Source organism: Ammospiza caudacuta, chromosome 2 (genome assembly GCF_027887145.1).
Source record: "Ammospiza caudacuta isolate bAmmCau1 chromosome 2, bAmmCau1.pri, whole genome shotgun sequence".
In the NCBI taxonomy this organism is placed as follows: Eukaryota; Metazoa; Chordata; class Aves; order Passeriformes; family Passerellidae; genus Ammospiza; species Ammospiza caudacuta.
Window position 1 is genome coordinate 64,500,317 of NC_080594.1, and position 17,576 is coordinate 64,517,892.

The window sequence follows — 17,576 nt, forward strand, 5'->3', positions numbered from 1 at the left end:
ACTGTATAGCCCTGTACAGAACAGAGTAATAAAATATCGCCCTATGTGATGTAAATTCTCAGCATTAACTTTTCTGGGAATATAAGTATACAGTTGTCATTTATCATCCTGAGTTCAGGGGAAAGTGGATAAACACCTCAATCAAGCCACCTGAAAAACAAAAACATCTCTAAAATCTAGGCAGGGCTGATATTATGGCTAACTTCATCTGAGGAGCTGGTGCACAATTTATGCTTTTGGAAATAAATGAACATACACAATAAATAGCTAAACCTCATTCTAACCTTTATTCAGCCTAAAATTGGTTGAACACCAGTCTGTGATAAACTATGAGAATGATCTTAGTCCATTGGAGTATTTGGTGTGCAAAGACTTAAAAGCTCTCTTGTTTAATGTATGGCCAGGCATGCAAGAGAGCTCTCTGCATAGCTGGCAAAAAACCCACCACCCAACAGAAGCAACAGAATCCAAAAACAACAGCAACAACAACACAAAAACAAAACAAACAAATAAATAAAACCCCCAAACCCTAACAAAAAAAAAAAAAAAAAAAAAAAGGGCAAGAAAAAAAAATAGGAATAAAAGAAATAGGAAAGAAAAAATAATAGGAAGAAAAGAAAAAAATAATAGGAAGGCATTCTTTAGTCTTGTGCCCAGGACACCTAGCCAAAGTGACAAAAATCAGGTCAGGTGTTTACATATTACACTTATGTCATACCCTGAAATGAGGAGCAGACCCCAAAATCTCTCTTTCTGTGTAGTGCCCTGAGTTAACTCTGGACTGCCTCTTTATGCCCATGAGCAGATCTGGTGCCTTTTGCTACCCTGGCTGCACATAATGCCAGCTATGAGACATGCTGAGAACACCCCTCTAGTGACTAAAGCTCTGTGGGATGTTACATTTCCTTCTGTTGAGTCTGAGAACCTCCCCATCCTCTTGAAGTGAGACCTTTGTGCAGAACCTTTGTACTCCTGCCACAGTGCTCTCCTCCCTTTCCTGCAGATAAAGCTCCTGACCCTGAATCCTGGCTGAAGGAGGGAGGAGCGCTCAGTATGCACTGGACTGACAGCCAGTTTCTCACCAACATCTCCTCTTCCCTCTCCCATCCTGCTGTCTTTTCCTGTATTTGCTGTGGGCTGAGCAGTGGGTGGCCGGACTCTGTCTCTCTCTATTTGTGTCCCTGTCCCTGTCCCTTACTTTCTGTGTCTGACACACCACAGCAGCCAGCAGAGCTGCTGGGCCGGAGGGTGCTGTGAGGACTTCAGAGGTGGAAGGGTAACAATTGGACTCAAGGACCTTAGAGGCCCTTTCCAACCTGAATTATCCTATGATTCTATGACTAAGGAGAAGGAGAGATGTGTCTCAACTACCACTGGCAGCAGGGAAACCTCCAGCAAGACTTGGATAATACAGAAATGGCAACAGCCTAGATTGTGATAGTTTCTATATAATGCTGGCTGCAGCGTTCAGAGAGTTTCAGTGAGATCTTTTCTTCTGTAAAATGATATGCAGGATCAGCATGTAAGTTCTTGCTGCAAGCACACCAGCTTCACTTGGAGGTACATTGTGCTGTGCTGAGCAGCCCTCACCAGTGACATGGTGGTCGACGGGGAAAAGCTGTATGAAAATTGCTGGCATAAAGGAAATAGTGTAAAATAGACTCATCTAGGTTATCCAGAAATAAGAGCTTTCTTGCACAGTAGCTGCTGGAAGGGAATGTGATCTGAGCAGTTCTGCTTTGGTAGCAGCACTAGAATGAAGACAGGACTGGAAGACTTAGTGTCTGTTCACAGCATGTCAAACTGATGCAAACAGACAAAATGGGAAGACTGTCTGGCAAGAATTCATGCCTCTGAGGAGATCATCAACAGGAGATTTTGAAAATAAAATTAATGGTAAAAAAGACTAAAAATTGGACACTTTGGGGGCAGGGGAGGGGTAAAAAAGGGAAAAAAGAGGCAAAAATCCCCTGTCAAACACTTTTTGGAGTGAGGTTGGAAGAAGGATAAATCAGATGGCTCTAAGGAAAATGAAGTGCACATGTTGCATTGCTCAGAAAGGATGGAAGTGAGGCATTACCATGAGCCAGTGGAGTGAATGACCTCCACAGCAGATGTGAACTGATACGATCTGTGAAGATGCACTGTCACAGTGCAGAGCTGGACTGAAAACTCCACTCTTCGCATATATGTTAGAAAACCTGGTGGTGCATTCTTTCCTCTGTGTAACAAAAAGGGCAAAATAAAAGCATATTACAAGGCAGAGATTGGTTGCCAGAATGAGAATTGAACTGGCATCCTGTTTGCACTCACAGTGTGAGGACGGTCAGTGCCAGATCAATCACTTGTTCAAGCAGAGTTATGGATCTCACTGGGTGTAAAATGTAGAGTGCACATCCAGGAGGAGATCTAACCACAAGGCCAATTATTTTTGCCCTCAGAGTAAAAATGACCTAAAGACCAATTTAGACTCGTTGGGAAACAGGATATCACTTCCCCAGTGTTGAGTGGATGGCACTAGGAATAAAAACACATTACTGTTAATTGACTGTGAGTTCCTTCATTTAACAAGGACCCTCTCAGGCTACAAAATGTAATAAATTGGCCAGGCCAGACCGCAGAGGAAGCTGGGGGACTGTTGGAAGGATTGGGCTGGTACAAACACCCTGGAGGTGTTTTTGTCTGTCCTGTGCACTGTAACATGGTAAATTAGTGAGATAAATTTAAGTTAGGAAGTGTGTTCATCCTCCTGCTTTGAGGAAGAGCCTGCCCTCCCTCGAGTACCTTGCACTGGTGTTTGTCTAACCTTTTCCTTGAAAATCATTGATGATGGGTGTCATGCCTGGGGGAGAAGGGGGAGCAGTTAATTATACATTTCCTGATACTTTTCATCTCCAAGAATGACAACTTGCAGCACAATCATCTGTGCTGGCTCCCTGTAAAGTGTATTCACCAGCCACTGAACCTCTCGCGGGCTCAGATCTCTACACTTTGCCTTAGGATGATCATTTCCACAGAGGCAATGTTTCCCAGTTTATCATCTCCACCCTGGTTCATCCCATGACATTTGGCTCATCCTGTGAAACTAGGCTGTCTTTGTAATGAAACAAATTACAAGTGTAATTATCCAGTTGTCATATATCAAAGGGATAGATACACAGGCTGAAAGAAACAAGATTATAAGTGAAGTAAAATTCATCTTAACAATGGAATACATCCCTTGTTTCACTGCTGGCCTGAGATGAGACTGCCTGCTGTTTCTCCTCTTTTTAGCAGAAGACCTCTAGGCTTCAGGATTTGCAGCTTATCTCCACAGAAAAGACATTAAAAATCTCCTGGATTTACAGCACTCCATGCACAGTGTATTGCAAAAGTGTTGGTTGTACATTTGTCCAATTGTGTCAGTGCCCTGCAGCATACTCTCATTTTATTGTTATTTAAAAGGTGTACCACAGAACAGATGATCTCTCATGGATTGTTTCTAAGGTCAGGCTGCTCCTCAGCTACTCTGGTGTGGGGGCACAGTGAGACCACAGCATTTCTGTCATTCCTACTAATTTATTGATATTCAAATCCACTTTTGCAGAGTTGTGACCTGAGTGAATCTGACCCTGTCTTTTCTCTCAGTGAGTTTGGACAATGACTGGCCTTAGTCCCTTCATGTGTGTGCATAAGTGTAGGCATAAGAAAATCATAAAGTATATACATACACAATAAGTAGGTATCTGAGTGAATATATCAATAAATACATCCCAAAATGCAAAAGAAGGGCAAATTACAATGGTAATTTGTTGTCTCAAAATAGGATTTCTTAACAGTACACTACTGTATTAATCAAGCTTTCCACATTTTTATTGTTCTATTAAGTATTACTCTTTGTTTTTTACTGAATAGCATCATGCTTATTTCATACTATGTCCCCAATTTACAGAACAATTTAAGACTTTAATCCTATTATTCCAAATGCTTGCAAGGCCTCCTGGTCATGTACCATCTGTACATTTTCCAAATGTAACCACTCCTGCAACGCAACCAATTCAAAGTAAACTTGGCATAGAAGTGGACCCATGGTCAATCTCTCAGGATCTGGTTCTCCTGAAAAATGTTCTTCTCATTTTATCAGTGTATTACTTAGAGCAGCTCACCTGTGAGGCCTTTTTTGAGCAGATGTGAAGGCACCACATGGCAATTTCACTTAGATAAAATTACATGGGTTTTGGTTATTAAAAAGTAACATAGATTAACATTAGGAACTCTAGTAAAGTCAGACTATCTCAAAAGACATATACCTTCTGATCCATCACATCCTGTCAGAGAATGACATAAGTCTATCACATCCTGTCACATCCTGAAGTTTACCCTTCACAGATCTCTGCTGTTGGCTGTCCACCCCAGCCTTAACCTTTAGGCCAGTGTCTGTCAAACTGCTCATGGTCCAGGACACCTCTTTAAGTGGGATGGAGTTGGTCCATGATTGGCATCTGGTCCTTAAGGAGCCACACTTTTTGTTGTCCTCTTCCCAGCATCCAGCCCGCCAGGTCTCACCTCAGACCTACCTGCTCTGCTGTGTGAACAAGTCTAAGGAGATCATAAGGGTCAGGAATGCTATTCCAGAGCTTGCCAGTTGCTGTGGAGTCATTTGTTCCTGTGTGTCATCATGGATGAAACTTTAACTAATTATTCTTGGTTGCCCAGGCTCTTTTTGGTTAATCAGACAGGGGATATATTTACCTTCTTCTTGATCACTTCAACCTGCCTTGAATCCACAAGTTCTTGAAGACCACAAGGATTACAGAGTCTGTTTTTTCTCAATTCTTGCATACCTTAGCAGGCATTTCTTTGAGGAATACTGACAAGAATTCATCCAGACTATTTAAGTGTTATTTCTTTATTCTGTTCTTCTCCTAGCTTATGTTTCTGTCTCCTTCTAAAACCATTGTTCTAGGCAGTTGATCACACACAACAGTTTTTATGAAGACTGATGCAAGAGATTTTTGGACATGAAACTTTTTCTAGTTTCCTTTCATGTCCTTTGTTCCTTGTAAAATGGCTTTTCCTGATTTTATCCCTTTCTTCTTCCTTAATAGTGGTATAATCAAATAAAGTAGATCTAGAACTAGAGTTTTACTTATTTCTGTAGGCAAACATGGAAGTCCAGATCTAAAATCCCATGTCTGTGAGATGTTGAAATGGAATCTTCAGCACTGACATTTTCTCTGAACATCACAATAAGTGCGGTCTTTAATGCTTAAAGAAAATTGGTTCGGGTCACCTAGATTTTTTTTTATTTCCTACTAGTGAAATGTGAACTTACCATATTGTAGTAGAGAGGGGGAAAAAAACCTTTCATGAATAATCTTGAAAAGTTGCCTATTTAAATAGCGACTGAAATATTCTTTACATTATAATTGTCTTAGAGCTGCTGTGAGTTTATTACCTTTCCAAAACACACAGCTATAGCACAGCTGAGATGTAGCCAACCTGCAGGGAAGGGCAATAGCCAGGTAGGCTGTTGACAAGAGAGAGAAAATGTTGGCGAAGGACAATGGGGCAATCCTTCTTTTCATGAGAGAAGTGTCACTCATTCTTTAATGTCCTTGCAGAGCAGACAAGGCCTCATTTTTTACAGTCTCATATTACCATAATGGCTCTCTGTTACACACTGAGGAGTCACTAACAAGGCTACCCCCTGCCCTTTCCTTATAATTACTTCCAGGTTAATGCATCACGTCTCATTCAGGTTCATTTGCCCGGCCCATGTTTTTCCCCTTCTGGATTCCCATTCTGGCCTCTTTGTGCCTCAGACCTGGACAATGTGAATATCAGTCTCAAAGCAGATTTTTCTGCCTCAGACAACTCTGTAATTTACATTTAGATTTATTTAATTTCCCAGACTCTGCAAGTTACAGAGCTGGGAACATTTTGGCCTGCAAAACCTTTTTCAAATAGCTGAAGCTGCATTCTTATCCTCCTTTCAAACCATCAGACACCAGGTGCTGACCCAGTCCCATTAACCAATTATATACACGTCACACAATTAATCTTTCATTGCGATTCGATCAAGTTCATTCCCATCTCCATATTATTCTTTACAATCCCACTGTGTAAAACCTGCAAAATTTTGTCACTGTTCATTTTGCCCTGCTCTGTGCTGCTTCAGGCTGGAAAGTGAAGTGACTGTAAATGTAATTTACAGAACCATGGGCTGTATAGAAACTCTTTTCAGCGTGACCTGATGCGACAGGTTGTAATCGTTTCTTTGGAACCACTCTGGTTTGTCAAGTAGACAGGCTTCTTTCTTTAAATATCCAAAATAACAGATTTGTTTGAGCAGGATTAGGTGGTGTTCAGAGCTCTATTGCTGTCTTGTCCTTTGTCTCTTTTGTTTCACACAAACCCTTTTTCTTGCAGCCTTCTGCTCGTACTGAGCTTTGGAAAGAAAAGGAAAGGAATCCTAGCAGGCAAAACTAGGACTGGAAATTGAAATCTCCACCCTCACCTTCACCCATTTGAACTGAATTCAGTGAAAGCCTTTGCCATATTTGGGGTGCAGCACCACATGCTGCCTCTTGTGACTGAAACAGACCTCTCTTCCCATTTCCCTCCCACATGCCAGGGACAGGGCTCTGCATCAGCATCTCATCTGCTGAGAACAGGGCAGTCAAATATTCTGGTTTGGCTCCAGAGAAAGAATAGCAATGTGGGACACCCATCTGGGGGTGATTTACACCAGCAGATCAGGTCAGGTGTCAGACAATTATTCTGACTACCGTATCATGAGGGAGGAGGAGGATGAAAGCCCTGTTTTCTTAGATGGACAAAAAACATAAGGGGGAAAGAGAGATTGTTTACTTAATCCATCATCCTGCCATATGTCAAGTTCAACTCTAATTATGGAAATCCTGATAGATGATTGACTAAGCAATTAAAAGACATACAATGTGAGGACTGTGCATCCTCTGCAGTGAGGGGTGGGTGTGATGGTAGCAGGATGTATGGTGGAATCACTGCCCTTCTCCATATGGCTAGGAATTCTCTTTTATTGTCTGTCTGAAGTCCTGTCACTTCAGTTTGTCTGTGACTTTTGTCCTAACCATTAAAGGTTTGAAGAACAGAATAGTCCTCTTTGTGGACTATCATTTTTCCTGCATTATTTTGTCCTTACTCACACCTATGAAATGGCAGCCATGTGATTGGTTTTCCTTTTCAGCAAAGGCATGCAAAAGAGTTAAAGAGCTTTCAAGCTTTCCTGAAGCTGTCTCTTGATTATTTTCCTTCTCCATTGAGTATCAGACCAACAACTTTTCTCAGTCTTGGTGGATATGTAGTATTCTTACAAACCAATTTCTTGCTATCTTCTATGCTCTCTATTAATTATATAGAGTTATAGATATAGAATATCATGTTACATTGCTGCTTTTCTTTTTTTTTCCTTCTGTGTCTTTGAAATTATTTTTGTTTTTGTCGTTTGAAACCTGAGTTATGTTTGTCCCATTGTGCAACCTCTATGACTCTCAAATCCAACTTACTCATATTTGTATCTGCTAACATTTTTCTCTACAGATAGCTACCTCTTCCCATCTTTTATGTGTTTCATTTTGGAGGGATATTTTCTTAGGAAATGCAATCTTTAACACTTATTTCTTTTGGATGAGAATCACAAGTGATTTTACCATGCAAACCTCTGAATTCATTAAAGTCTCCCACTGGAAACCCTAAAGGTTGGTTTGGTATTCTCCTTCTTCTCATAAGCATTATCCATCTGAATGTGTTACACTGATTCAGTTACAGATTTGATCATGTATCTCTACCTTTCCATAATCTCCTGTTCAGGTACTTGCAGTAGAATACAGCAACTGAACTGCTCTGGCTAGTTTAGCATCCTCCTCTATGAACCCTATGGCATATCCTGATTTCCTCCCATTTTTAGGGCAGTCTGTTTATAGAATCATAGAATAGTTTGGGTTGGAAGAGACCTTAAAGTTCATCCAATTCCAACTCTCCTGCAATGAGCAGGGACACCTTTCACTACATCAGGTTATTCAGAGCCCCGATCCATCTCACCTTGAATGTTTCCTGAGATGGGTTGTCTACCACATCTCTGGGAAATAACTTTCAGTGTTCCACCACCCTTTTCATAAAAAATTCTTCCTTGTATCTAGTCTGAATCTACCCTCTTTCAGTTTAAAATGATTACCCTGTGTCTGGGTGCAACAGGCCCTGCTAATAGTTTCTCTCCATTTTAGAAGCTGCCCTTAAGTGCTGAAAGGCTCAATAAGGCCTCCCCACAGCCTCTGTTCTCCAGGCTGAACTGACCCAGCTCTCAGCCTGTCCTCTCAGGGAGGTGTTCCTGCCCTGTGCTTGCCTCCATGGCCTTCCTCTGGGCCCACTCCAACAGGTCACTGTACTGAGGACCCCAGGGTTGGAGGCCATCCTCCAGGATGGGTTTCCATCTTTTCACTATCCTCTATTAAATATAAACACACTCACTAAGTTACCTTAATCCTTACCCAGCTGCTCATTAAGCAACAGCCCATACATGAGAAACCAGCATTCCAGTGCCACCCTAGAAGTCCATTTCTGCTGTTACCCAAAACATGATTCTTGTTAGGAACAATTGGCACATTTTCCACCCATGCTCCAACTCCTTGTAGTCACTTTTGTTCAGCCATGGTCATTCCTGTCAGCACTATTAATACCATAGGGATGAGCAGCGCAGGAGCACTTGGTGTTAGCTTTCCCTGGATGCCATGCCTGGCTGACAGATACATTCCTCTGTTGCCCTCAGGAAAGAGGCAGCAGTCACCACCACTGCTCTTTTGCTTCTTGTGGAAATTATGATGAATTGCTGAGCCTTTCGAGTGTGTGGCTTTTCCTGAAGTGCCAGTGAGACTGGTGCTGTACCTGCAACGTCAGGATTGGTGCCAGCACACGGTGTCAGTAGGAGTCAGGCTCAAAATAAACAAAGGGAGGTGCCGAGGGGGCAGTAAGGGAGTTGAGTTCCTTGCCAAAGGATGCTGTACACAAGAGATGTTTACATGACTGGAAAAGCAGCAGAAAGAGAGATCAGATGAGTACTAGACATGTTTACAGAACTGAATCGTTTCCATAGCACATAGCTTCCAACTGCTAGACACAGGTAAGTCCCTGCATTCCCCTTCAGGGAGCAGAGATAGTTTGTTTTTGTTGCTATGTTCCTTTACCAGTATTCAATTACCCTTAGAAAATCTCATGGTTTCTTTTGTGAGCTGCTGGCATAAAGATTTCTTTGCCTTCAGTAACACAGCAATCTTTGCTTAGGAATAAAATCTCATTGCTTTTTGTCTTGACACCATATCTGCCGCAGTCTTGGAGGATTGTGCATTTTGCTTTTCCCATTACTTAAAAAAAAGAAAAAGTAAATATATCAACACTAGGTATTTTGCCATCTGATAGCAGCTGTGCCTTTCAGAAGCCCTCTGTGCAAAAGTAGCACTCTTCACCCTTTTGGAACATGACACAATCCCCCCTCTGCCTTCCCTGAAACAGTGCAAATCTGCTCTAAAGCCCGAGGCTTTCAGTGTGCTGCTGCACCTATGGTCTACAAAGCATGTTAGAGAGCTGTAGCAGGGCATTATCCAGTTCTGCATGTCGAAATAATTAGGTGAGATAAAGGTGAAACTGGGAGGTCAGCATTCTGAGATGTCCTTGTTTTTGCAAGCTTAATTTATTCTATTTCGTTCACAGGGCTCTCTGAGGTAGTCTCTAAAAACACAGATAGCAAGTCCTTTGCTACGTTAACACTAAAGATGTACCTTCTTTTTGCTTTTATTAAAAACCCTAGAGTCATATTATAAACCTGCAAGATGAAGTTCAAGGAGTTATTCCTGTCATCAAGAGCGTGAGGTGTACATTTTATAATAATATAACAATAATAGCCTATTGTACATTTTATAGATAATATTTTTAAGAGAGAATTTTCACAGCTGCAGGATATGAGATGGAAAACAGGTGACTGCATGCAAGTGCAATGCCAGGACATTTGTGGAAGTTGATTATTCCAAATATACATAGGCTATGACTAGCGGTTGTACCAGCCAAAGTCTGATGCAAAGCACAAAAACACACAGGAGGAAGAACAGAACAAGATACCTTCCTGTCAGGTGATTGCTACAAATTTATGCTGCTGGGAACTTTTGACCTGCAGTGCCTGCTGCTTTGATGGTGGGTTGGTTTTAAGTGGATAGTTGTTTTGCCATAGGCTTAGTGAGTGACTGTTGGTGGATGGGTCAAAAGTGGGAATTTAATTTCAAGGTCCAAACTGAGCAGAAAATCCATGGAACAACAGGCAACACCACCACAGGGTCCAAAACATGCCGTCTGTGGGATCATGTTGTATGTGTGGTAGCCTCCAGCGCATCATCAACTGAAAGGCAGACAGAAGGGCCCCTGGGGAAAAGAATTGTCCAGGTACTTGTGTTAGGTTCTGAAGGAAAAAAGTTGTGCTAATACCATTCAATGAGAGAATTTTCCACCAAGAGGACTCAATTCACCTCCTTCTTTTGTGAACATGAGAGACATCTGGTGTCTCAAGCCTGGCAAGAAAGAATAAAGCACATGGAGTTCATGACATGATGCTGAGCAGGAGCTTCATCTTCCCTTTTTTCTAGACTTAGGTGGCACACTGGTTTCTCTAATCATTTGCAAATGTTCAGTTACATCTGCCCACACCTGAGCTCGTCCCCTCAGGCTCTCTTTCTAGTTGAAGGAGGCAATAGGCATGGCTGCAGACTGCCTTCTCTCTTCCCAACATGTGCAGTTGAAAGAGTTCAAACTGGCCTGTCCTGTGTAGGAGGAAAGCTGTGATGAGTGATAAAGAAAAGCTGAGATGAATGATGATCTCTGTTGGGGATTTTAACATCAGCAACATCTAAAGTGAGATGATATGAAGCCTGCACAAGAGATTGCGTATTGTTCCAGGCAAAAAAGAGTTTTCCTTTCACTCTTACTATTAGCAAGAGCAATTTGTATAAAACGCATTTTGCTCTCCATTATCGCCGGACTGTGCACAGGGAGCTCAGGCTTCAGCGGCAATGCTCCCCTGCAGCCCTCAGCCTGATGCTGCTAACAATAAACATCTTCTTTTGTTCATTGGATCTCCCAGGGAAACATGGAAAGGTGTCATATCACAGACTTCTGGGCCCCATTTTTATATAATTAACTGGTTTGCTACCTAAAATGCTGTAATTAAGCTTTCATGTGTAAAGCAGGAACATATGCTACTGTCAAAGGAATGTGAATGAGACAAGTCAGGCATTTCACGTTAATTTAACTATACCACTATTAACTCTCTTCCACTTGTTAGTGGTGACCAAAGGCAGGGGCTACTGGTGGTGGCTGTTGCTTGCACACACACCCCGCAGGGCTCTCAGGGTGATGCACTGTGCTGAGCACTAACAACATGACCTACCTTAAAGGTAGGAGTTGTTTCTGTCCAGTGTGACTGTCTCAGTCATGCAGGGAAATTTTCTGTTACGGGCCAATACTGCATGCCTGAGTTAGTTGTGGACGGACAGGACAAGCGTGGTAACAGACTTTGTTTTTATAAGAATACTAGGTTGTGGATTTCAAGTTCACCAAGTCTCTGAGTGTAACAGTACTCTTCAAGGAGTCATAGCATGGGCTGAGGCATTGGCCCACTGTCCACCACGTTATATAATTGTAAATCTGTCCCTGAAATAAGTGTGACCTATACCAATATGCCCATGCAGTTTGTGGGGTGACAAAACAGACAACACAGAGGCTGTGTGTCCTGGGACATGGCCTTCAAAATTGCTTGCCCTTTGCTTTGCTCCCAGTTGGCTCAGCCATTGACTGGAATGCTGCCTTGTAGACCATGTGTTTTCTGCTGTGGGGTCTTTATGATTGTGGCCCATTTAAGGAAAATTAGAATTGTACACAATCCTGATTCCTGCATGACATAAGAAATCTGATTATAGGATCATTTTCGCTGGTTAAAATTTCAGGCAGTAATTCAACTCTCCTATCCAGCACGATATTTATTGGACTGGCAACAAGAAAATTATAATTATACTAAAAAACTGCACAGATTGGAGCTGGAAGCAATGAGACAATAAAGCCCCACAGTATCAGCTGTATAGCTGCCTCCAGGCTAGAACTGCACTTTGAGTCATCCTATTTAGGAGCTGTCTCCAGCACTCACTGAAGTCAACAGGAGCCTTTGATTTCTTCTCAGTAGGTGCTGGATCAGACTGTTACAGTCTCCTTTTAAAGCCTAAGAACAAGGGGGCAAAAGGCAAGCTTCGTGAGCCACATTGTACCAATGAAATAATATCACTTTAAGAAGAAACATGCTCCTTGGAGGAACATAAAATTTGCAGGAGGATGAGAGTTCAGGGCACTGCAATTACTACATAATAGTAAAATTTCATCAGTTAGCAAGGACAAAGCTGAATTTCTGGGGTAATTCTTGATGTGCAGCATGGGAGAGGTTTGTCAAAAACAAAATCCATGGTTGGAAAATAGGCAGCATTTAGAAATAAAAACCACAGCAATTAGCAGTGCAGTTTGCATGCAAGGGGCTTGAAGTTAAAAATGTATTATATACTCATCTAAAACTTTATGGTGCTTTGAGATGTATCTGCTGTATATATGGTGGAACACGCCAATCATTTGGCAAAAAATTGCCCAAAAGTTCAGTGAATGAATTAGTTAGTTGGAGCATTATCCATTTCTTTCTGAAGGCCAATCACAAAGGGGTCAAGTTGTTCTGCCAGGAAAATGTCCTAAGAGGAATATTTTATTTTACCTTTGTCAGCACATTGGAGAGGATTTTGCTCAAGTCACCTTTGTATATTTTATTCATTAGGGCGTGATCCTGAAAGGCTGCACTCACCCTTTGATCAGAGCAATTCCATGCAGCCTGAGGATGACGCGTACTTGCGAGGACATGCTGGGGACTTCACAGGATTAGGTTTTGGGCACCTGTGTTCATATACTGGACTTCTGAGCTGAAAATGGGGCAGGTTAATAATTTCAGACAAGGTGCTGAAACTGCTAATCAAAGCACCAGTGCAAAAGGTATAAGATGAACATTGAGTCTTCTTGGTTTTATCTAATTAAAAGCAATTTTAACTTTAATGTAGGTTTGTGTATTTAGTATTAAAGATATTGGAGATGGAAATTGAAGAAAAGATCCTGCACAGCCTCTTTCATGAAAGACTTAATTTGTTCTTGCCTGCTGATTTTGATGCTCTACCTAGGTGCCATTCAATTTTAACTGTTTATTAGGTAATTGAAAGATTTACTGTATCACAGCCCTTCTGCAAAAAATAAAAACATCTAATGTCTCCTTGGGGATTTGGCAATCAAAGAATAGCAAACTGTATTCTGGAGCCAAAGTTAATGAGAGCTCATTCTGTTCCTTCTGGACAAGAGTGCCCCATGTCCCCTACTGAGGGGACAGTGAGAAAGCTGGCTCTTCCAGCCATTGTCCAGAGGCTTGAGCAATTAATCTGTGGTGTGGTGTTGCAGGCTGGAATCCATTACATCCCAAGTGAAAAAATTCTCATACTGCCACGGTTACTGTTCCTTCTGATTCTCCACAAGGTCAGTGGATTCCAGGACGGAGATGAAGACAGGGGTCTGGTTATGTTGTCATGATGCTGCAGCACAAAAAGGCAAGGTGCCACCTTGCAGGAAAGGTGCCACCTTCCACATGGCAGGAAAGTTTTCCCGTCCGAGTGTTTTTAATGCAGTTCCCAGGCACCTTGGAGATAAATTTGTCCATAACCAACTCCCTCCCCTTCTAAAGGGGTGGAAATCGCTCACCCCATTTTTTATTTCAAACCACTTTTTGTGGCTCCTCTGCCTCAGTGGTTGTCTTTCAGGAGCAGTGCTCATGGGCTGTGCTCTGAGATTCATTACTGAAGAAGTCGTGAGTAAAATTGATGGGTCTTACATTCCACTATCAAGGTGACTTGTTTGACTGGACTGCTCTGCTTTTCTATCCATTAGCACAAAGTACCCTTCGTTAGGAAGGAATTCGATCAACAGACTGCATAATTGCCATTTCTGTCTTAGTTAATGGAAAGAGTCGTGTTGCACTCCATGTTTTCAACTATGTGCAACAACCCTCACATTAAAATGATACAAATTAAACAGAGCTTTTACAAAACCCTCTTTTTTAACTAACAGTTATAGACTGCAAAGTTTAAAATAGCTTGCTTTGGACAAAAAATTTCAATTAAGGGCTAAACTATATATAAGAAGGCAAAATAATTGATAATTTAAGCTCCTTCTGTGCAGCTTGCATGGAGTCATTAGACTTGGAGAGTGGGTGTAATAGCTATCTTTAGGAGGCATAAGGAATATGTGCACATTCTGGTGCTGTTTTGACACCTGAATAATTTAGAAGACTGTCTTTTTTAATTGTACTTAATGTGTGGCTCTAGAACCATGGGGTCTCTTTATGGTGATCCCATGATTTGAGGCCACATTTGCTGGCCATGGTTCCTGTGCCTTTCCACAGTCTGAAACACTGGGAGGGCAGAGTGGCATCTGCGCTGCCTTCACTGTGCCAGCCAGGGCAGCTGCCAAGAGCAGCAATGTCTGGCACAGCCATAGGGAAGGTATGGCCACCATGTGGAATCCTCTCTCCTCATGCTCTTCTTTTTGCTAGAGGAACAGGGCTGGTGCTTGGATTTAAGATGAAAATATTCTCAGGTTTCATGGTAGCTCGTATTTATCTCTGTCAGACTTTTCCTTCCTTTGATTCATTTGAGGGCTTCAAGAACTAACAGCCCAATAGCATTGCTTACTCTGAGGATATTCTGATATATGTCTTTGAAAAGACAAGACACCTGTGGCCATACAAACTCTGGATCACCCACCATCATTTCCTTCATGACCTTTATAGATGTCAAATGAGACTGGGTTTTTCCCCCCCTAGTTCTTTCATTCTGCACTGAATGCAATTTCAGGTCCCAGAAGTGAAATCAGGCAGCACATTAATCAAGTCTGCTCCCCAGTCTCTGCACTTCTGTCTTTCCATAGTTTATTTTTTCTGGCTAATGTAATACAGATTTAAAAATAGGGGTACATTATCCTCCCAAAATACATACAATTCTGGTATCAGCGGTGGAATAAGCTCATTTAGATTAAAGGAACCATTTTCTTTCTGTGGAATGAAATAAATGAAATACCTTATCTGCCTGTTTGGGTTACATTTCAAGTGTTATGCCTCCTACAGCATATAGGGCTGATGTTGTATGCAAGTCATCTGCTTAGTGTCCTTCTGGTATGCTGCTAGAAAATATTTCCCTTAACAATTCTTCAGTGTATGCCTTTGCATGGATCACAAAAAAGGAAAAGCTGCATTATGGAAGAAGAAGCACAAAGGAGTTTAAATGTACCCAGCTAACATATGAAACTTAATGGCTACCTCTGCAGCTGGGAGGGAGAGAAAAATTGTGCCTGAACACCTCTTGTTTATTTTGTACTGCTGTCAGAGTGACCAGAATGCTTTATCAAACATGTTTTTACAGTGAGGGGTAGAGCCCTGTTCTAAATACTATACTTCACCTAAAACACACAAGAGTGCAATAGAGAAAATGCGTTTGGAAAATAAGAAAATGTGCTTGCTTCTTGTGTTAAAAAAACGCAAACCAAGTTCATTAGTTGGTGCTGTAGTTAATTTAATAGCAGATAGTAATTTTAGAATTTCTTAGATATAGGAAACTTGGCATAAAATTAGATTGAAAAATTGATAAAGTGCAATTTGTCTAATTCCTTTTATTTAATAAACTAGACAAACAGTTCCTCAAACTTTCAAGAGAAGTTATTTTTCTGCTGCAGTTCAGTTGTGTAGAACCCATACATCACATTAAAAAAAAATTTAGAAAATGGTATAGTAATGCTTTATTTCATTCTGGAGAAAGCAATGTTGTCATGTAATTGCTTTTTTGCTGAGCTCTTTCACTTGACCCTGCTTGCTTATTATAATGTTTTAGGTGCCATAGCTTGGGGTTTATTGACCCCTGTTTGTTGCCCATTTGTTTTATAGTTACTGAGTATTGTAAGTCTTGGAAAGATTAGTGTAAAAATTATAATTTGGTCCTAGTCATTAGAAATGGTTGTGGAAAAAGTGTTAGCAGTAAATGTTGTCCTTCTCAGCTTTTATTATAAAAGCCTGAAGGGCTGCAACACCTCCAGCTGGTCAGCATTAACTCGTGCAGTTCTGGAGAATTGACTTTGGAAGGGTCAGGCTGAGGAATGGTTGTATGACGGAAAACAAAGAAAACTTTGTGCTGGAGAAAAAATATTTGTAGCAACTGCATCTGAGACTTTTTTTTCCTACATGTGGTCCTTTCAGTCTCCTAAGCAGTAGTGTTGACATAATAATTGGGAGCTAAAAATAAGTATTTTCAGGTTGCTGGTCGATGCCTCTTCAACGAAGCGCCCGATCCAGAGCACTATCACATCTCATGGCAGCCACCAGGTGCTGGCACTGTTGGACTTGTTTGCCATGAAAGCACTTCCTCCACTTTTGCTTCTGGGCTTACAGACACTGGGGTATTAGCCACAACCTGCGAGTCAGGTGTCAAGCTTGGCTGTGTGCAGCTTGAAGAGGCTGCTGCAAACACTCCTGCCTTGCTAAGGTCAAAACATTAGAATATTTCATACAAATTTAGACTACCACCACAAACAATAGAGTGTCTACAGGAAGTAAAAATTAATGTAGTAATCAAAATTTGTTTACTGAGTGAAATGAAAAGTCATCCAAAATGCATATGAAGTATCAAAAAGATGTGTTAGACCTTTACAGTTGTACTGGCAAGAAAAGTCATGGATTTTTGTGCCTTCTGTCTGCTGCTCAGGTAGGGAAGAAGCCCTGCAAGATAACTTCAAATGCTTTTTCCTGAGCAGTCGTGTTTGACTAAATCAGGAAGCTCTTTTTAGAAGGATTAAATTTTCAGGTGTGAATTATAGAGAGGGTGTGGCACAGTATGTGAAATCTTTGTCCATTTCTAACAGAAGTGGTTCACGGCTCAATCCTTCAGCTGTAGGAGTAGGCTCGATACCTGCTAAAAATGACTAGCACATACCAAGTATTCTGAGATTGAATTAACTTTAAATTTTAAACTGAATAAATGAATCAATTTTTAAATTTAATTAAAGCAATTTACTCTATATAATTTACAAGCCAAGTTTTGTACTTTAATAAAAACATAAAATTATAGAAATCAATGCAGCTATAATACTTTCAAAGTTTTTTTTTCTCTGAACTCATTAGGCAATACTAGCATTTTTCATATCAAAAACATCCTGTGTATGAGTTTGTGTCTAATGGAAATTAAAGAAAGATAAAACGTAGAAAGAAAGCCTACTGTGTACTTCAACTGGACAATGTACTTTAACTCTGAATAGATTAAGTTATGATGGTACAAAGAAGCACAAAAGGAGAAAAAAAATGGGATACTGTATTTACATGTATTCTAAGAAGTTGCACAGCTTTTTATTTGCCTTGTTACAGAAATAAAACCTCTGCAAATTAACTTAATGGCTGCTTGAAAGGA